Source organism: Heterodontus francisci, chromosome 13 (assembly GCF_036365525.1).
Source record: "Heterodontus francisci isolate sHetFra1 chromosome 13, sHetFra1.hap1, whole genome shotgun sequence".
NCBI lineage: Eukaryota > Metazoa > Chordata > Chondrichthyes > Heterodontiformes > Heterodontidae > Heterodontus > Heterodontus francisci.
Genome location: NC_090383.1, coordinates 54975667 through 54993621, shown reverse-complemented (window position 1 = coordinate 54993621; position 17955 = coordinate 54975667). Strand labels below are relative to the sequence as shown.

The 17955-nt window shown below is 45.4% G+C and overlaps 1 protein-coding gene and 1 long non-coding RNA gene across 7 annotated transcripts in view; one reads left to right on the top strand and one right to left on the bottom strand.

The window, feature by feature from the left end:
- The window catches only part of si:ch211-130h14.4 (uncharacterized), a 383330-nt gene that overhangs the window by 238595 nt on the left and 126780 nt on the right, over positions 1–17955 (bottom strand). The window lies entirely within an intron of this gene.
- LOC137376789 (uncharacterized) lies at positions 6685–15881 on the top strand. Its single transcript, XR_010976299.1, has 2 exons — positions 6685–6897; positions 14338–15881. It is a non-coding gene; the product is annotated as an uncharacterized lncRNA (long non-coding RNA).

Below are 17955 nucleotides of genomic sequence, written 5' to 3'. Positions count from 1 at the left end.
TAGAAGGGCACGGATTAATCAAGGATAGTCAGCATGGATTTGTTAAGGGAAGATCGTGTTTGACTAACTTGACTGATTTTTTTTACAAAGTAACAAGGAGGATTGATGTGGGTAGTGCAGTTAGAGTCATACAGTCATAGAGAGATACAGCACTGAAACAGGCCCTTCGGCCCACCGAGTCTGTGCCGACCATCAACCCCCCATTTATAATAATCCTACATTAATCCCATATTCCCTACCACATCCTCACCTTCCCTCAATTCTCCTACCACCTACCTACACTAGGGGCAACTTACAATGGCCAATTTACCTATCAACCTGCAAGTCTTTGGCTGTGGGAGGAAACAGGAGCACCCGGCGGAAACCCACGTGGTCACAGGGAGAACTTGCAAGCTCCGCACAGGCAGTATCCAGAACCGAACCTGGGTTGCTGGAGTTGTGAGTTGATGTGGTCTACATGGATTTTAGCAAGGCTTTTGACAAGGTCCCACATAGCAGACGGGTTAAAAAAAATAAAAGCCCATGTGTTCCAAGGAAATGTAGCAAGCTGGATACAAATTGGCTCAGCGGCAAGAAACAAAGGGTAATTGTTGACGGGTGTTTTTGCGATTGGAAGGCTGTTTCCAGTAACATTCCACAGGGCTCAGTACTGGGCCCCCTGCTTTTTGTGGTATATATTAACGACTTGGATCTAAATGTAGGGGACATGATCAAGAAGTTCGCAGACGACACAAAAAATTGGCCTTGTGCTTGATAGCGAGGAGGATAGCTGTAGGAAGATATCAATGGTCAGGTGGACAGAAAAGTGGCAAATGGAATTCAACCAGGATAAGTGTGAGGTGATGCATTTGATGAAGTCAAACAAGGCAAAGGAAGACACATTTAATGGGAGAATACTGAGAGCTATAGAGGAAGTGAGGGACCTTGGAGTGAATGCCCACAGATCCCTGAAGCTAGCAAGATAGGTCAATAAGATGATCAAGAAGGCATTTGGAATCCTTTCCTTTATTAGCCGAGGTATGGAATATAAGAGCAGGGAGGTGATGGTGGAACTGTATAACTCATTGTTTAGGCCACAACTTGAGTACTGTGTGCAGTTCTGGTCACCTCATTACAGAAAGGATGTAATTGCACTAGAGAGGGTACAAAGGAAATTTACAAGGATGTTGCCAGGACTGGAAAAATGCAGCTATGAGGAAAGATTGGATAGGCTGGGCTGGTTCTCCTTGGAACAGAGAAGGCTGAGAGGAGATTTGATTGAAATGTACACACTTGTGAGGGCCTGGATAGAGTGGAGGTGAAGGGCTCATTCACCTTTGCAGAGAGGTCAGTGACTACGGGACATAGATTTAAAGTGATTTGTAGAAAGATTAGAGGGGAGATGTTGAAAAAATGTTTCACCCAGAGGGTGGTCCCTTACAGTCAGAAACAGGGGAATTTATTATCGGGAACAAAGAAATGGCTGACCAACTAAATGCATACTTTGGTTCTGTCTTCACAAAGGAGGACACAAATATCATACCAGAAATGTTGGGGAACACAAGACTTAGTGAGAGAGAGGAACTGAAGGAAATCAGTATCAGTAGAGAAATGGTGTTGGGGAAATTGATGGGATTGAAGGCCGATAAATCCCCAGGGCCTGATGGTATCCATCCCAGAGTACTTAAGGAAGTGGCCCTAGGAATAGTGGATGCATTGATGGTCATCTTCCAAGATTCTATAGACTCTGGAACAGTTCCTACAGATTGGAGGGTAGCTAATGTAACCCCACTATTTAAAAAGGGAAGTAGAGAGAAAGCAGGGCATTATAGACCAGTCAGCCTGACGTCGGTAGTGGGGAAAATTCTAGAGTCCATTATCAAAGATTTTATAGCAGAGCACTTAGAGAACAGTGGTAGAATTGGGCAGAGTCAGCATGGATTTATGAAAGGTAAATCATGCTTGACAAATCTACTAGAATTCTTCAAGGATGTAACTAGTAGAGTTGATGAGGGGGAGCCAGTGGATGTGGTTTATTTGGACTTTCAGAAGGCTTTCGACAAAGTGCCACCTCAGAGATTAGCATGTAAAATTAAAGCGCATGGGATTGGGGTTAGTGTATTGCGATGGATAGAAAATTGGTTGGCAGACAGGAAACAAAGAGTCGGGATAAATGGGTCTTTTTCCGAATGACAGGCAGTGACTAGTGGGGTACCGCAGCGATCGGTGCTAGGACCCCAGCTATTCACAATATATATTAATGATTTAGATGAGGGAACTAAAATGTAATATCTCCAAATTTGCAGATGACACAAAACTGGGTGGGAGGGTGAGCTGTGAGGAGGATGCAGAGAAGCTCCAGTGTGATTTGGACAAGTTGAGTGAGTGGGCTAATGCATGGCAGATGCAGTATAATGTGGATAAATGTGAGGCTATCCACTTTGGTTACAAAAACAGGAAGGCAGATTATCTGAACAGCTATAAACTGAGAGAGGGGAATATGCAGCGAGACCTGGGTATTCTCGTACACCAATCGCTGAAGGTAAGCATGCAGGTCCAACAGGCGGTAAAAAAGGCAAATGGTATGTTGGCCTTCATAGCGAGAGGATTCGAGTACAGGAGCAGGGATGTCTTGCTGCAATTATACAGGGCCTTGGTAAGGCCACACTTGGAATATTGTGTGCAGTTTTGGTCTCCTTATCTGAGGAAGGATGTTCTTGGCTATAGACGGAGTGCAGCGAAGGTTTACCAGACTGATTCCTGGGATGGCGGGACTGACGTATGAGGAAAGATTGAGTCAGTTAGGATTATATTCGCTGGAGTTCAGAAGAGTGAGGGGGAATCTCATAGAAACCTATAAAATTCTAACAGGACTTGACAGGGTAGATGCAGGAAGGAAGTTCCCGATGGTGGGAGAGTCCAGAACCAGGGGCCATAGTCTCAGGATACGGGGTAAACCTTTCAGGACTGAGATGAGGAGAAATTTCTTCAACCAGAGAGTGGTGAGCCTGTTACTGAGTTGAATGATCAGCCATGATCATAATGAATGGCGGAGCAGGCTCGAAGGGCCGAATGGCCTACTCCTGCTCCTATTTTCTATGTTTCTATGGTAGGGGTCAGGAACTCACTGCCTGAAAGTATAGTCGAGGCAGAAACCCTCAACTCATTTAAAAGGTGTCTGGATATGTACCTCAAGTGCTATAACCTACAGAACGACAGACCAAATGCTGAAAGGTAGGATTAGTCTGGGTGGCTCATTTTTCGACCGGTGCAGACATGATGGGCCAAGTGGCCTCTTTCCGTGCCGTAAACGTTTGATGATTCTATCAACTTAGGTGGGCTCATAAAATGGAGCACGACTGAGAGGGACACTCAGCCTTTGGCACACAGGTGCCATCAGGTGTGCAGAGGTTGCGAAGAGAGTGTTCCATACTCGCTCAGGCAGTGCAGGCTGTCATCAGCTTCCTGGCATCGCAGGGGTATAAAAGGAGGAAGTAAGGCTTCCAAACATTATAGGGAGTCCAGCTGAGCCCAAGGAAGACATTAGCTGGTTATGGGAATGCAACTCTCAGATTTTGGGTCGAGTGGCAGTGAGGAGCAACATCCTCAGTAGGAGAGGCACAGCCACCTAGCCAGTCCAGACACTGCAACTGCATCTTCAGAAGCCCGATAGCCTGCTTGTTGTTGGTCCTTGTGAACAGATGGCTGCAGATGTATCATCTCTGTGGTTCTGTCTCAGGGCCAGATAAAGGAGTTAGTAACCAATCTCTTCAAGGGATATCCTTTGTCCGCTAGAATCCATAAATGGAGTTTGGGGGATGGAATGAAGAGCTGTGGCACCCTGGACTGCTGGAGGATGGCAGAGTCATGGCAGCTGCCAGGATAGCGGGTGCACACACGCAGGAAGCTCTTGTTGTGATCGCAGGCCAGTTGAACATTGAGGGAATAGAATCCCTTCCTGTTGATGAATCTCACTGGGTGGTCCCTTGGCGCATTGACGGCCACATGGGTGCAATCGATGTTGCCCTGCACCTGGGGGAATGGAACAATGGAGGTGAAATCCACTGCCCTTTGTGCCTGCAACGCCCCATCTGTCTGGAATTGAATGTGCTGCCCAGGTCTCGCAAATTGGGGATCAGTGACCTGCGAGATGCAGTGGTGTGCAGCTGGACAGATCGGGTGGTGCCCTATGGTTCACTCCTGTAAGGGTTTCATGCATTGTGCTGGTCTTTTGCATTCTCCATAACATGCCTGTCCAGCGAGGTGTGGACCTTGAAGAGGATGAGGCCCTGGAATGACACAGCTCATTGGAGGAATAGGAGGAGGAGGAAAATGCAGAACACAGAGGTGCCACGGCTGGAGGTGGATGGCCTCATGCAGGATTTGAGTGTCTCATCAGGATGCTGTCAACGTTGGGGATCTTCTGATCCAGGCACATTTCAGCTGAGCCCTTCTAACGCAGCAAGACGGCATGGTCTGAAAATCACTTTGAGCTGCCTGTGAGGACTTCCATTGAAGAGGAAGCCTGGAATAGATCCAATCTGCACATCTGTGCAGAAGTTTCACTGTCCCCCTTCAAGGACCCTTGCTTCCCTTCACCACCTCTATCCTCTTTTCCATTGTCACCATTAAAGAATGGAAGCTCACAGGTCTGGTGTCATGTATCTATATTTACATTGTGTAGTGAATAAGAGAAAAAGTGCACATTTACAGATAAGGCAGACCTCAGGGAACCACTCAGTGCTCTAGTCTGATGTGGTGGGCACTACTCTCGGCCCCTCTATGCAGTGCTCCCCTCTTGGCCATGGGTGAAGTGGAGGCAGCCTGCAAGCTTGTCTCCACTTGCTACTGAGATATACGTTGCAGTCATCCCCATTGTGGAGGTGCCAGTGGGGCACCTCCAGAGGCTGCTGCACCGGCATCAATGCAGGGGCAGCCTGTCACTGGGCCCTGCTGTATAGATGGTCCCTCAGTCGGAGGGGCCAAGGAGGCTGATGATGAAGATGATGATGATGGAGCCCCATGAGGGATGGCACCCTCATCCTCCTCGGTAACAGCCTCAGCCCTTGGATGGCACTCTGGATGGCTGGAGGGGAGCACCAGCTGGGGTGCAACTGGTATCCATTCCAAACATCTCTATGCCACCGACACCACTGACCGGTCAATGCTACAGAGTGTGGCATGTATTCTGTGCATGTCAGTGCGCTGCTCCTCCATCCACTCAGAGTATTGCCACATATAGCTTTCCATGAGATTGGCAACTCTCTCAATGAAGGAGCTCATGCGCTCAAAATCCAGAGCCATGATCGCACACTGCCTCAGGAAACTCTGACATGTGGGAACACATCTGTTGCTGCTGATCTAAATACAGCCTCCTTTCTTGTGACTCCCGAGGCTCTGCATCAGCTGAACAGGGCTGTGTCTGTTCTCCATCTCCAAGGGGAACTGCCCACAGCCGTCTCTGCCTCTCTCGCCACCTCCCGGTCACGAGTGTTGTGCTATTCACCCAGTGCCACCCTATCTAATCGCGCATGAGGACTCACCAATGTGAGTGTATCTGCGCTGGTGGAGGGTGCACCTGTAAGTTTTGTCGGTGCTAGCTCTGATGTGTCTTGCGCCAGTGCTGTCACAGGATTCCGTTGTTCCCCCTCCATGTCAGAACCTGTGTGTGACATAAGAAGAGATCATAAGAACTAGCCTTGGAGAACAGAAGCCTCTGCAGTGCCGAGGCTTCCCAATGCAGCTGAGTCTTTGTCACGCTGTCAAATGGGGAGGAGTGCACTCCACCCTCTTCATCTACAGATTGTAATATATTTTCACCCTTTGCACCAGGAAAGCCCTTCTTGCCTTCACCGACTTGCTCCTTGGTGGGGAGGCGGGCATCCTGGCAATCTCCATGGCTTCCTCCTCCATGACAGTCATGAGGTGAAAACAGAGCACTCCTCCTCCTGCCCACGCCCTTTCCCGGGTATTATCAGACTTTTCACCTGTTAAGGCCAAAAGAGAGATAAGGCACTGCTGTCCTCTATGGCCTGTGCAAATGGCTCATTGACATAGGAAGTTGCATGTATCACAGCTGCCAAGTTCTCAACAGTGCTAGGGCTTTGAGCCTTGTTGAGAGGTCAGTAAGTACCCTGGGCACATATTCTTCCCATGTTCATGAATAGCATGCACCCTCAGGCTGTTTAGCTGGTGTGTCTTCTGGAGGTTTAATACCCAGAGGCATATCATGAGGGTCTGGCATTACACTCACCTTGCCAGAGTGAATAAGGTTATTGAACCTTTTCTGGCACTGGACCCAGTTCCTTCTGACCACACTTTGGCTGCTGACATTCTCAGCAACCTCAATGCATGCCAGCTTTGTTTGGGAGGATGGCCTTCTCCTGCCACCCTCCAGAAAGAGGGCCTCCCTCCTCTCCCCAAGGAAGACCAAATGGCCAGCGTCAAAGAAGCAAGGGGCAGCCCCGCCCTGGATGCCAGCCCTCTGCCTTTCTTCTATCACTGGTGCACCATTCTTTCAAACAGCAACCACAGTAATGGCTGCTGTAGCGTGTTTAAATTGGGCCCACGCTTGCTTAGTCCCGCCTCCATTCCCACCCCTGGGGCCACGGATTGGCCACCCAACCTGCCCTCCAGCCAATTAGCAGCCTGCTTCCGTGAAAGTCGGGGTTGTGACTGCTTCCCTCTCTCCCTTGGGGCGGGGGTCTGGACCCGGAAACTGTCCCGACGTTGGTTTCCCGATGCCGGAAGCAAAATCAGCCCCTCCTCCCACCACTGTCTGCCGTCTTAGGTGGATCGAAAAGATCCCATTGCACTATTCTGAAGAACAGTAGGGACGTTCGCCCCGGTATCCTGGAAAACATTTATCCCTTTCAGCTCTTTTTGACATCCTGAGGTCATGAAAGCTGCTGTATAAATGCAAGTCTTTCTTACTTTTTTCCTTTTTACTTTACATTTGATGAATTTGGTGCTGTCACCAGTGCAGTAAGAGAAATACACTGAAAATCAGAGATGCCAAGAGGTACATATAGTTTTATGATTATGAGAGTAGCACTTAGAGACCTGTGACTTGTCAAATGGAGACTAATGCTTGTGCTATGCACATAGAAATCATAGAATCATAGAAATGTACAGCATGGAAGGAGACCATTTGGCCCATTGTGTCCCTGCAGACCAACAAATAGTCATCCAGCCAAAACCCACTTTCCCGCTCTTGGTCTGTAGCCTTGTAGGTTACGGCACTTAAAGTACATATCCAAGTACCTTTTAAATGTTATGAGTGTTTCTGTCTCCCCACCACCCTCTGGGTGAAAAATTCCCCTCGAATCCCCTCCAAGGTTCCAATCTCTTACCTTAAATCTAAGCCCCCTTGTTATGAACCCCTCAACCAAGGAGAATAGGCTTTCCTATCCACTCTATCTAGACCCTTAATAATTTTAGACACTTCAATTAGGTCTCCCCTCAGCCTCCTCTGTAACAAAGAAAACAACCCTAGCCTATCCCATCTTTCCTCATAGCTAAAATTCTCCAGTCTGGGCAACATCCTCATAAATCTCCTCTGTAACCTCTCTCGTGCAATCACATCTTTCCTATAGTGCGATGACCAGAACTGCACACAGTACTCCAGCTGTGGTCTAACTAATATTTTATACAGTTCCAGCATAACCTCCCAGCTCTTATATTCTATCCCTCAGCTAATAAAGGCAAATATCCTGTGTGCCTTCTTGACTACCATATCTACCTATCCAGCCACCTTCAGGGATTTGTAGACATTTTTTTAAAAATTCATTCATGGGATGTGGGCATCGCTGGCCAGGCCAGCATTTATTGCCCATCCCTAATTGCCCTTGAGAAGGTGATTTAGTTTAGTTTAGTTTAGTTTCGAGATGCAGCACTGAAACAGGCCCTTCGGCCCACCGAGTCTGTGCCGACCATCAACCACCCATTTATACTAATCCTACACTAATCCCATATTCCTACCACATCCCCACCTGTCCCTATATTTCCCTACCACCTACCTATACTAGGGGCAATTTATAATGGCCAATTTACCTACCAACCTGCAAGTCTTTTGGCTGTGGGAGGAAACCGGAGCACCCGGAGAAAACCCACGCAGACACAGGGAGAACTTGCAAACTCCACACAGGCAGTACCCAGAATTGAACCCAGGTCGCTGGAGCTGTGAGGCTGCGGTGCTAACCACAGCGCCACTGTGGTGGTGAGCTGCCTTCTTGAACCGCTGTGGTCTAGGTTGGGTAGGTACACCCACAGTGCTGTTAGGAAGGGAGTTCCAGGATTTTGACCCAGCAACAGTGAAGGAACGGCGATATAGTTCCAAGTCAGGATGGTGTGTGACTTGGAGGGAAACTTGCAGGTGGTGGTGTTCCCATACATTTGCTGCCCTTGTCCTTCTTGTTAGTAGAGGTCGCGGGTTTGGAACGTTCTGTCTAAGGAGCCTTGGTGCGTTGCTGCAGTGCATCTTGTAGATGGTACACACTGCTGCCACTGTGTGTCGGTGGTGGAGGGAGTGAATGTTTGTGGATGGGGTGCTAATCAAGCGGGCTGCTTTGTCCTGGATGGTGTCGAGCTTCTTGAGTGTTGTTGGAGCTACACCCATCCAGGCAAGTGGAGAGTATTCCATCACACTACTGACTTGTGCCTTGTAGATGGTGGACAGGCTTTGGGGAGTCAGGAGGTGAGTTACTCGCCGCAGAATTCCCAGTCTCTGACCTGCTCTTGAAGCCACAATATTTATGTGGTTGTTGCAGTTCAGATCCTGGTCAATGGTGACCTCCCAGGATTTTGATGGTTGGAGATTCAGTGATGGTGATACTGTTGAATGCCAAGGGGAGATTGTTAGATTCTCTCTTGTTGGAGATGATCATTGCCTGGCATTTGTGTGGCAGAAATGTTATTTGCCACTTATCAGCCCAAGCCTGAATATTGTCCAGGTCTTGCTGCATATGGACACGAGCTGCTTCTGTATCTGAGGAGTTACAAATGGTGCTGAACATTGTGCAATCATCAGTGAACATCCCCACTTCTGACCTTATGATGGAAGGAAGGTCATTGACGAAACAGCTGAAGATGGTTGGGCCTAGGACACAACCCTGAGGAACCCCTGTAATGATGTCCCGGAGCAAAGATGATTGGCCTCCAACAACCACAACCATCTTCCTTTGTACTAGGTATGACTCCAACCAATGGAGAGTTTTCCCTCTGATTCCCATTGACTTCAATTTTGCTCGGGCTCCTTGATGCCACACTCAGTCAAATGCTGCCTTGATATCAAGGGCAATCACTCTCTCCTCAAACATAATCTGTGTGTAATCAGCGTACATGACTCATTTGGTTATCTCTGCTATCATGGCTTCCGGTACCACCAGGTACAGATCTGCTGCTGCTACAACTGCTGAACCTAATGTAAAACTTGTATTATAATTGCCACGGTGCTGTTGCCTCTGAGAGGGGCTGGCTTTTATGTTTTGTTAGCACAAACTGAAGTCCACCTTCAGTAATGGCACCACTAGAAACAGCAGCATTAATGGCATACAGAGGTAACACAATAAACACGTGGCTGCAGACAGGCTGTGGTAACCAACGCCCTCTTGCTTCTCCTTGTTCAGGTGGTGAATCACTTTTGTCACCTGAATCTTTTCCCCAGCCATTAGGCAATTTATTGGACAAAAATGGTTGTGTGACCTATTTGCACTTCTATATGAACAGTTTAAAAATCTTTCTTAACTTACTGTTTCCTTTTCTGCAATCACTTCTAGTATTGGGGAACCTCCCTGTCAGTGAGTGGAATTGAAACTGCTTCAATATCTGCACAATGAGATATTCAGGCTACTGATAGCTATTGCTTGCTACCTCTCCCACCTCAGGTGCTGCAAAAAACTCGTGGATAGATCCTGACTTTGTGTGATAGTGTAAAACAAGTGATAGTGAGTTGGCAGCCCATTTTACATCCCTCCCGATTTTTATTTCCATTGACTTAGGCTGTTGATTTGCAATCATGCATTTTACACTATCACATAAAGACAAGTTCTTCCCATTGTAAAACAGGTTGGAATTCAGATTTCTAAAGCTGTTTTTGATGCCGTTCTGTGTTGAAGACCCTGTGTAATGTTTGATAGGTTTCCTATAACAATTAGGTTTTTTTCCCACTTTTTTTCCTGCTGTTTTCTGTTTTACAGTTTTTGCTATATACACAGCAAGTAGAAAATTTAAACTACTGCAAAGAAAGGCATTTTTGACAGGGTTGGGGGAGGGGTCGTGGTGGGAGGTTGGGAAATAATACATGAATAGCTAACAAAAAAGTTTCTGTGTTGTTCTGTGTAACAGCAGCAGCAGTCTTGCCGTGACTTTATTGGCATAACTGTGGGTTCTGTTAGTGGACACACAGAACAAATGGTGCAATTCGCATTGAAAAATATATCTGCATCCTGAAAACACTGTCACGTTGATGGTGTGTCACTCTCTCGACCTTGCTATCGCACATGGTCTTGCTAGTCCCATCGTATCAATTACAGATAAGGCCATCTCTGATCACCTCCTTGTATCACTCTCCATCCACATCCCCCTTCCACACCCCAAACCTACCTCATTCTGTCTCCATCCCTGTAAAACAACAACCCCCCTATTCATCTACAACTGCACTTTCAAAATCTCAACTGTCTATTCTTTGGCCCTCCGTTCGTCACCACATTTCTGCAGCTACTGATTTGTTCAACTGCACCCTCAACTCCACCATTGATGCCCTAGTCCCCAGTAAAACCATTACTCTCCCTCATCCTGGCTGTCTCCCCTGGTACGGCCCTCATCTCTGCTCCCTTAAGTCCAAGGGACTCAAACTTGAAAGAATTTGGCAGACAACCAGTTTAGCCATCCACTGCTAGATCTGGCTGGACCACTTAAAACATGATCAGGTCCTGCTCTTGTCTGCTAAAACTGCTCACTATTCCAGGAACATCCTGGAACGTAAAGGTAACCCCCAGCTTCTTTTCTCTATTGCAAACTATCTTCTTAAATCTCTCTCACCTGTCCCCTCCAGCTATAAGTGCAAAGAGCTCTTGGATGTTTTTGTCACTAAGACAGAGACCATCCAATCAGCTGCCGCTGCCGCGTCCCTCCCTTCCATTAGCCCACTGACCAGACTTTCTATAATGCTCCCCACCTGCCCAAGCCCTGAACTTGCATCTTTCTCTAGTTTATTTCCTATCTCGCCTCATACCCTCTCTGGGCTCATCTTGTCCATGAGACCCACCTCTTGTTCCCTCAATACTATTCCCACTGAACTGCTGATCACCCAACTTCCCCTCCTGGTCTGATATTAGCCAATATTGTTAATGGTGCTCTCTCTTCGGGTGTTGTCCCTCTCTCCTTTAAACCTGCTGTCATCATCCCTCTCCTCAAAAAAAACCAACCCTTGACCCACTGCCTTTGCAAACTAACATCCCATCTCCAACCTCCCTTTCCTCTCCAAAGTCCTTGAACGTGTTCCACATCTATTCCCATCTATCCTGGAACTCCATGTTTGAATCCCTCCAATCAGTTTTCCACCCCTGCGACAGCACCGAAACAGGTTTTATCAATGTCACAAATGGCATCCTAAGTGTCTGTGACAAAGGTAAACTTTCCCTCCTCGTTGGCAGCCATTGGCACGGTTGACCACACCATCCTCCTTCAACACATCTCCACTGTCATCCAGCTGGGTGAGACTGCTCTCACCTGGTTACATTCCTATCTATCTAATCGTAGCCAGAGTATCACTTACAATGGCCTCTCTTCCTGCTCCTGCGCTGTTTGTTACCTCTGGTGTTTCCCATGGATCTATCCTTGATCCCTTCCTATTTCTCACCTACATGCTGTCCCTTGGTGACATCATCCGAAAGCACAGCCTTAGTTTTCACATGCATGCTGATGACATTCAGCTCGACCTCAACAACACCTCTGCTGTTATTGAATTATCAGACTGCTTATCAGATATCCAGTACTGGATGAGCAGAAATTTCCTCCAATTAATTATTGGGGAGTCTGAAGCCATTGTTTTCGGCACCTACTCCAAACTCTGTTCACTAGCTACTGACTCCATCCCTCTCCCTGGCAACAGTCTGAGATTAAGTCAATCTGTTTGCAACTTCAGTCACACTTGACCCTGTTCATGCTATCACTAAGACCACCTATTTCCACCCCCGTAACATCACCCAACTTCGCCCCCATCTCAGCTCATCTGCTGCTGAAATCCTCATTCACGCCTTTGTTACCTCTAGACTTGACTATTCCAATGCACTCCTGGCTGGTCTCCCACATTCTTCTTTCCGTAAGCTTGAGTCATCCAAAACTATGCTGCCCGTGCCTTAACTCGTATTAAGTCCCATTCACTTATCACCCCTGTGCTCGCTGACCTACATTGGCTCCCGGTCAAGCAACATCTTGATTTTAAAATTCTCATCCTTGTTTTCAAATCCCTCCATGGCCTTGCCCCTCCCTATCCGAGTAATCTCCTTCAGCCCCAGAACCCTCCAAGATATCTGTGCTCCTCTAATTCTGGCACCTTTGCATCCCTGATTTTAATCGCTACACCCTGGGTGGCCGCGCCTCCAGTTGCCTTGACCCCAAGCTCTGGAATACCCTCCCTACACCTCTCTGCCTCTTCACCTCGCTTTCCTCCTTTAACACTCCTTAAAACCTACTTCTTTGACCAAACTTTTGGTCATCTGACCTAATATCTCCTTTTGTGGCTTGGTGTCATACTTTGTTTTATAATGCTCCTGTGAAGCACCTTGGCACATTTTATTACGTTAAGACACTATATAAATGTAAGTTGTTTTTGTTTTTGTTGTTATGTTATTGTGATGTAAAATGTCAGTCTTGGATTTGGCTGCTTCCTAATCTGATGACACTCTTCCTGTAAAACAAAAGATTCTAGCACCAAGAAGACCAGACCGTTTTTCTCCCAACTGGCTGACTCCCTTGCACATCAGAAATCCTCGGCTCCTGGTCATGATGCTACAAGGAAGTGAAAGCATCTTGACCTTGCCCTGTGGGAAACTGTTCCTGTACTTCAGATCTCATCCTGAAAATACATCACCACCACTACAAACAACATTGGGACCTTTGGAGAGGGAAACATTTTTCTCTCAGAGTTTGCTTCAGGAGGCACGGGACAAAATATGAAATCCTAATCTAAATCCAGTAGATAATTCCATGTAAAAGTAATAACTGGAAAAAAGTAAATAGGAAGGTATTTTTGAGGGATTTTATTTAATTAGGTGGTCAAGTTGTCAAATTACCTGAGCCAGTTAATTACAAAAAGGAAATAGAAAAGACTCAGCCTATTGTAAACATCAAAGGTAAAAGTGAATCTTCATGATCTTTTCTTCTTCTCCAGATCACTTTCCTGTCTCCCCCCTCCCCCTTCCAACAGCTGTTGGTTGCTCTTTAAGTGATTGGTGTCAAACTTGCCTCCTCGCAGCCCATAAAATTACAGTGAATCATCATGGGAAGGTGGCAGTATTTTTTGATAAGTCTTCTGTTCTCCCCCCTCCCACTGAGCATTTGACAATGGCATCTTGTCTGAAGGTGAGACATTCATTCAGAAAGTGCCCTGTGCCATCGCATGGAGTGGTTTTCCAAGGCAGAGGTGTTGGCCTTCACTTTAAGTTGCTTTACTGTGTTCATTTTACCAGTAGCCCAAAAGTGCTCAAATTAAATTGATCTGTGCATTTCAAGAAAATAATCAAAAGAGCAAAATTTGAAGTTATTCCTGCTTTAGATAACTTGGAAACAATTATTATTTAAAAAGGGGTTCCACTACGCACTGCAAAATCAACTCAGACTGACCTGTAAAAGAGTTAATGGAATGGAACACTTGGGCTGCATTACAACTAGAAAAAGCACCAAACAACAGGTTACAAAATGATGTTTGACATGCCTCTACAGTGCTGTAGCTTCCAACTTGCAGAATAATAACAGTATGGCATGGATATATATATGTCGTGATTAGAGCATGGCTACCCGACCTGAACCCGACGGGATCCGACGACATGTGTTGGGTTCGGGTCGGGCTGGGTCGGACACACTCTATCACCACCTCCGGTAAGTGGCTCCAATGTTAATGTACTTTTTGGACTTGAAAGGTTGTTTAGTTACAGTTTTTTTAAGCTTGTGCAGATAAGCAACAAAGTCAAAAACAGAAGCTAGGTTAACTGATGGTCGAGTCAGGTCGGGTCGGGCACGGGAAAAAATGAAAGGACTCAGGCCGGGTCAGGCTCGGGTCGGATGTGGTTCTGTCGGGCTTGGATCGGTTTTCATTTGCATACCCGAGCCGACATTTAGTTGTGATCTCTCTTACAGTAAAATCCCAAACTCAACTGTGCTATTGTATGGAAATCCCAAGCATCTTCCACACAGAGGGAAGGAAAATTGGATGAAGTGTGAAATGAGCTGCTCGAATGGACCTCTTCACTGCTGGTTATGCACTCAGATTGGCAGAGGCTTGGAACAAGGTCGTCTGCCTGCCCTGGGATTTCATGGACAGCAAATGAAAACCTAGCAAAGGGATACAGGGACAAAAAACAAATAAAAAGGGAACTTAAAAGTCACAAACCCTTTGTTCATCATTTGCTAAAAAGAACTGCCAATATTTTCTTTCAATTGTTCTTTTTAAAAATGGTATTAATCTTTTATGCAGACCACCATTTGTGAAATGGCCTCTATAAAATATTCCGTAAGACCATTTTCTAATTTATTTTTTCAAAATTACATACAATTAACTGTAATTTCTCAAGTAGAATTTCTGTTAGCAACCTATAAGACTCATTTTTATCCTGAAATATTTTGAGCAGTTATTTTTGTGTGTGAAGCATTAAGTGCTTTCTTAAAAAAAAGCGATGATTAGAAAATCTTGGTAAAGTAGGATCGTTTACCATAAGGCATGAAAGTAAAATATTTACACAGCTGAGTACATTTTTTAATTCTACAAATAGTTTAAGGTGCACAGGGGGTGAAAGGCTAACTGGGGATTGACACAGTGTTAGGAGAGCCTGCTAGTAATGCACTTGTGTGGATCTTAACAGTTATGCAGGTTTTCAGGAAGCCGTTACAATAAGATTATCTTTTCTCCTGGCTATAAATGCAAGCTGATGCTGGTGTTTTTCTTTACAATATGGGGTTTGTCACCAGACACTGTGGAGCTGTGTGCTCCACATTGTCTTTTAGTTTCCCTTGCTGAGCTGCAATTCAGTGTTTTTTTAAATTATGGTAGGAAGAAAATGAGAAATTAGACTACCTTCCCAACAATTTATAATGTGTTAAAATTCTTATAACTGTGTGTACTTCCTGTCAACTTTTTCCATTGTAAATTCCTTAATCCACATTTGTAACAGAAACTGCCCAGGTAAACTTGTCTCACTGTAATTATGTCTGCAACTTGTCATCCTTTCTCTAACCATCATACACCTGACGACACTATGGGCCTGGTTGTAAACTCTGTGTAAGTGAATGGGTTTTGAGTGAGTTAAAATCTCACTCTATATCCCCCCCCTCTGGCATGAAGGTGCAATTCCAGTGTAAATATACTCAGACAGTTTCCAATATAAATTTGAACACATAAATTTATAATATAAAAATAAAATAAGGTCTGAAGGCAGAATTTTAACATTGGGACTGACCCATGTCTGCAACCTGGTCCAAATATCTCCTACCTCCTAAACCTGGTACACCTGAAGAAGCGTGGTTTTGATTCCCTGTAATGTAATGCTATGGAGTTTGATTTGTATTTTCATTGATAACTTGCCAGTGCTGAATAGCGCCTGTTGTTACATGGTCTTCATGGATCTCTTGAAGAATTTTTTAAATGTTTTGTGACATCCAAATTTAATAAAGATCTTTAAAAATAATTTTGGGACCCAAATTAATGTTAAGCAGCAGCCAGGATTACTGTACAAAGCCCAAGGTTCAGATGGGCAGAATGATGAACAGGCCTGTCTAGACCAACTCGTGAATATCATTTAAACACACTCCCAGCATAGCATGAACCTTGCACAAGAAGCCAAGTGGAGAGGGGTTTGCATCGAATATTGTCATGCAGGCCCCCACCTAACAAGAATGAGGCACATTAATTTCATCACATGGACATTAAATTTCAAATTGTTGCTGGGAAGAAGAGAAGGCCTGTTACAAGTGGTTGCCAGGCCTCTGACCGGAAAGACATTTTTGCATATTAACAGACAGTATTTGTAGACAAAGGACCATTCCCTAACCCACCGTATACACAAAGCCAGAAGTGGTTATACCATTCACATGACTACCCTACTGGCCAACTTGGGGAGTTTTAAATTGTAGAGACAGTGTTTGAACTGGAAGAAAGATCTTTGCTCCTGGATTGAAAAGACCTCCTCTCCTCTCCTGTCTGCTCCCATCTCTGTCTCATGGAATTCCAAAAACTGACTGAAGACACTTGAACCCCAAGAGAGAAAAGTCTCCTACAGTGAACAAGGTTTAAGAAAAATACTGGGCCCCAACGAAAAGCAAGATCTACCTACAATCAAGGACTACAGTGAGCTCAAAGAACCGTAACAACAACTCTTCAGGTATTGCCCCAAACCTTTCCACTTTATTTTTCTTCTGCTCTTTTCTGTCTCTATTTGCCTCAAACCTTTCCACTTTATTTTTCTTCTGCTCTTTTCTGTCTCTATTTGCATGTGTATATCGCGTGTGCATGCTAGCATGGGCGCCTCGTGTATCCGTTGGCATCAACCGAATTAGAGTTTAAGTTTAAGTCTAATAAAATTTCACCTTTCTTCTTTAAACCTAAGAAAGCCTGTGTGCGTGCATTTCTTTACCTTATAATTGGAAAGCGGTGAACAAAGATTCACCAAGGGGGAGCTAAAAACAGTGTCTTTAAAAAATAAAACCCTGTTACAGTAAGACCTGGTGAAGGCTGAAAGGGAACCCTAGACCTCTTTTTCACCGGGTCGTAACAATATGATAAGCATGCAGTCCTTTAAGAGCCATTGCTCAAAATTATAGGATCACAATCACTTAAGGGTTAAGTGACTGCACAAGACAATTTTAAAGGCTCAAAAATGCCTCTGCAAAGTTTTCAGCTGTTACAAAGTCTGTATGGATGGCATGATGGCTAAGAACAAATAGACAGAAAACCAAATATGAAGCCAAGAAATGGAGTCTGTGGGCAATTGGGAGAGCAGCTTATGAAGTTGCTCCATGAGGTGGGTACAAGGAGAGTTGCCTTGTTTCACACTTTAAGGCACACTCCCCAGAAGGTATACTGTACACCGTGTCTCTCCGAAGCTTGAAGGAGCCTACAGTATTTGCAGAACATGGAAACAAATGTGGGAGAAGACAATTCTCTTCAAAGCACCTGGAAAGATAAGACTTCCCAACAGTGTCATGCATTGGGAGATGGCCCAGTTTTCCATTTCTGTCTTGCCTGCATTGCCTGTCGTGAAGATCTATGTAAAGACCAGATATAAGGGACATCAACTTTTAGAAAAACAAGGCTAGATATACAGAATAAAGTGTATTTAATTATCATTGTTGGAGCTGCTGTGACTGTCCTCCACAATGGCAGGAACATGAATCCTGGTGTTCTGTTTCAGACTGTCCATGGAAGTTCTTTCATTGCCCTGTCATGTACTGCAGCCACATCATGACTTGCAGGCTGTGGACCTGCTTGGCTAAATCAAGCATTTTGATGGCATTTCCTCTATCAAGGATCTGACAAACAAGTTCCAAAGGCACTTTCTGGAGATGACCAGGTTACTTAACCACTGCCTGGCTCTCAGGTAATACCATCTACTGTCACTACTGTAGCAGTTTTTAACACTTGACCTTACACTTGTGTATTTAATAATTGAGAACAATGAGGCAAGTCAGCAACTGCAAAAGCCTTTTGTTTTCCATCTCTCTTGATCTCTGCTCCTCCACACAAAGAACCTTCTAGGGTTTGTC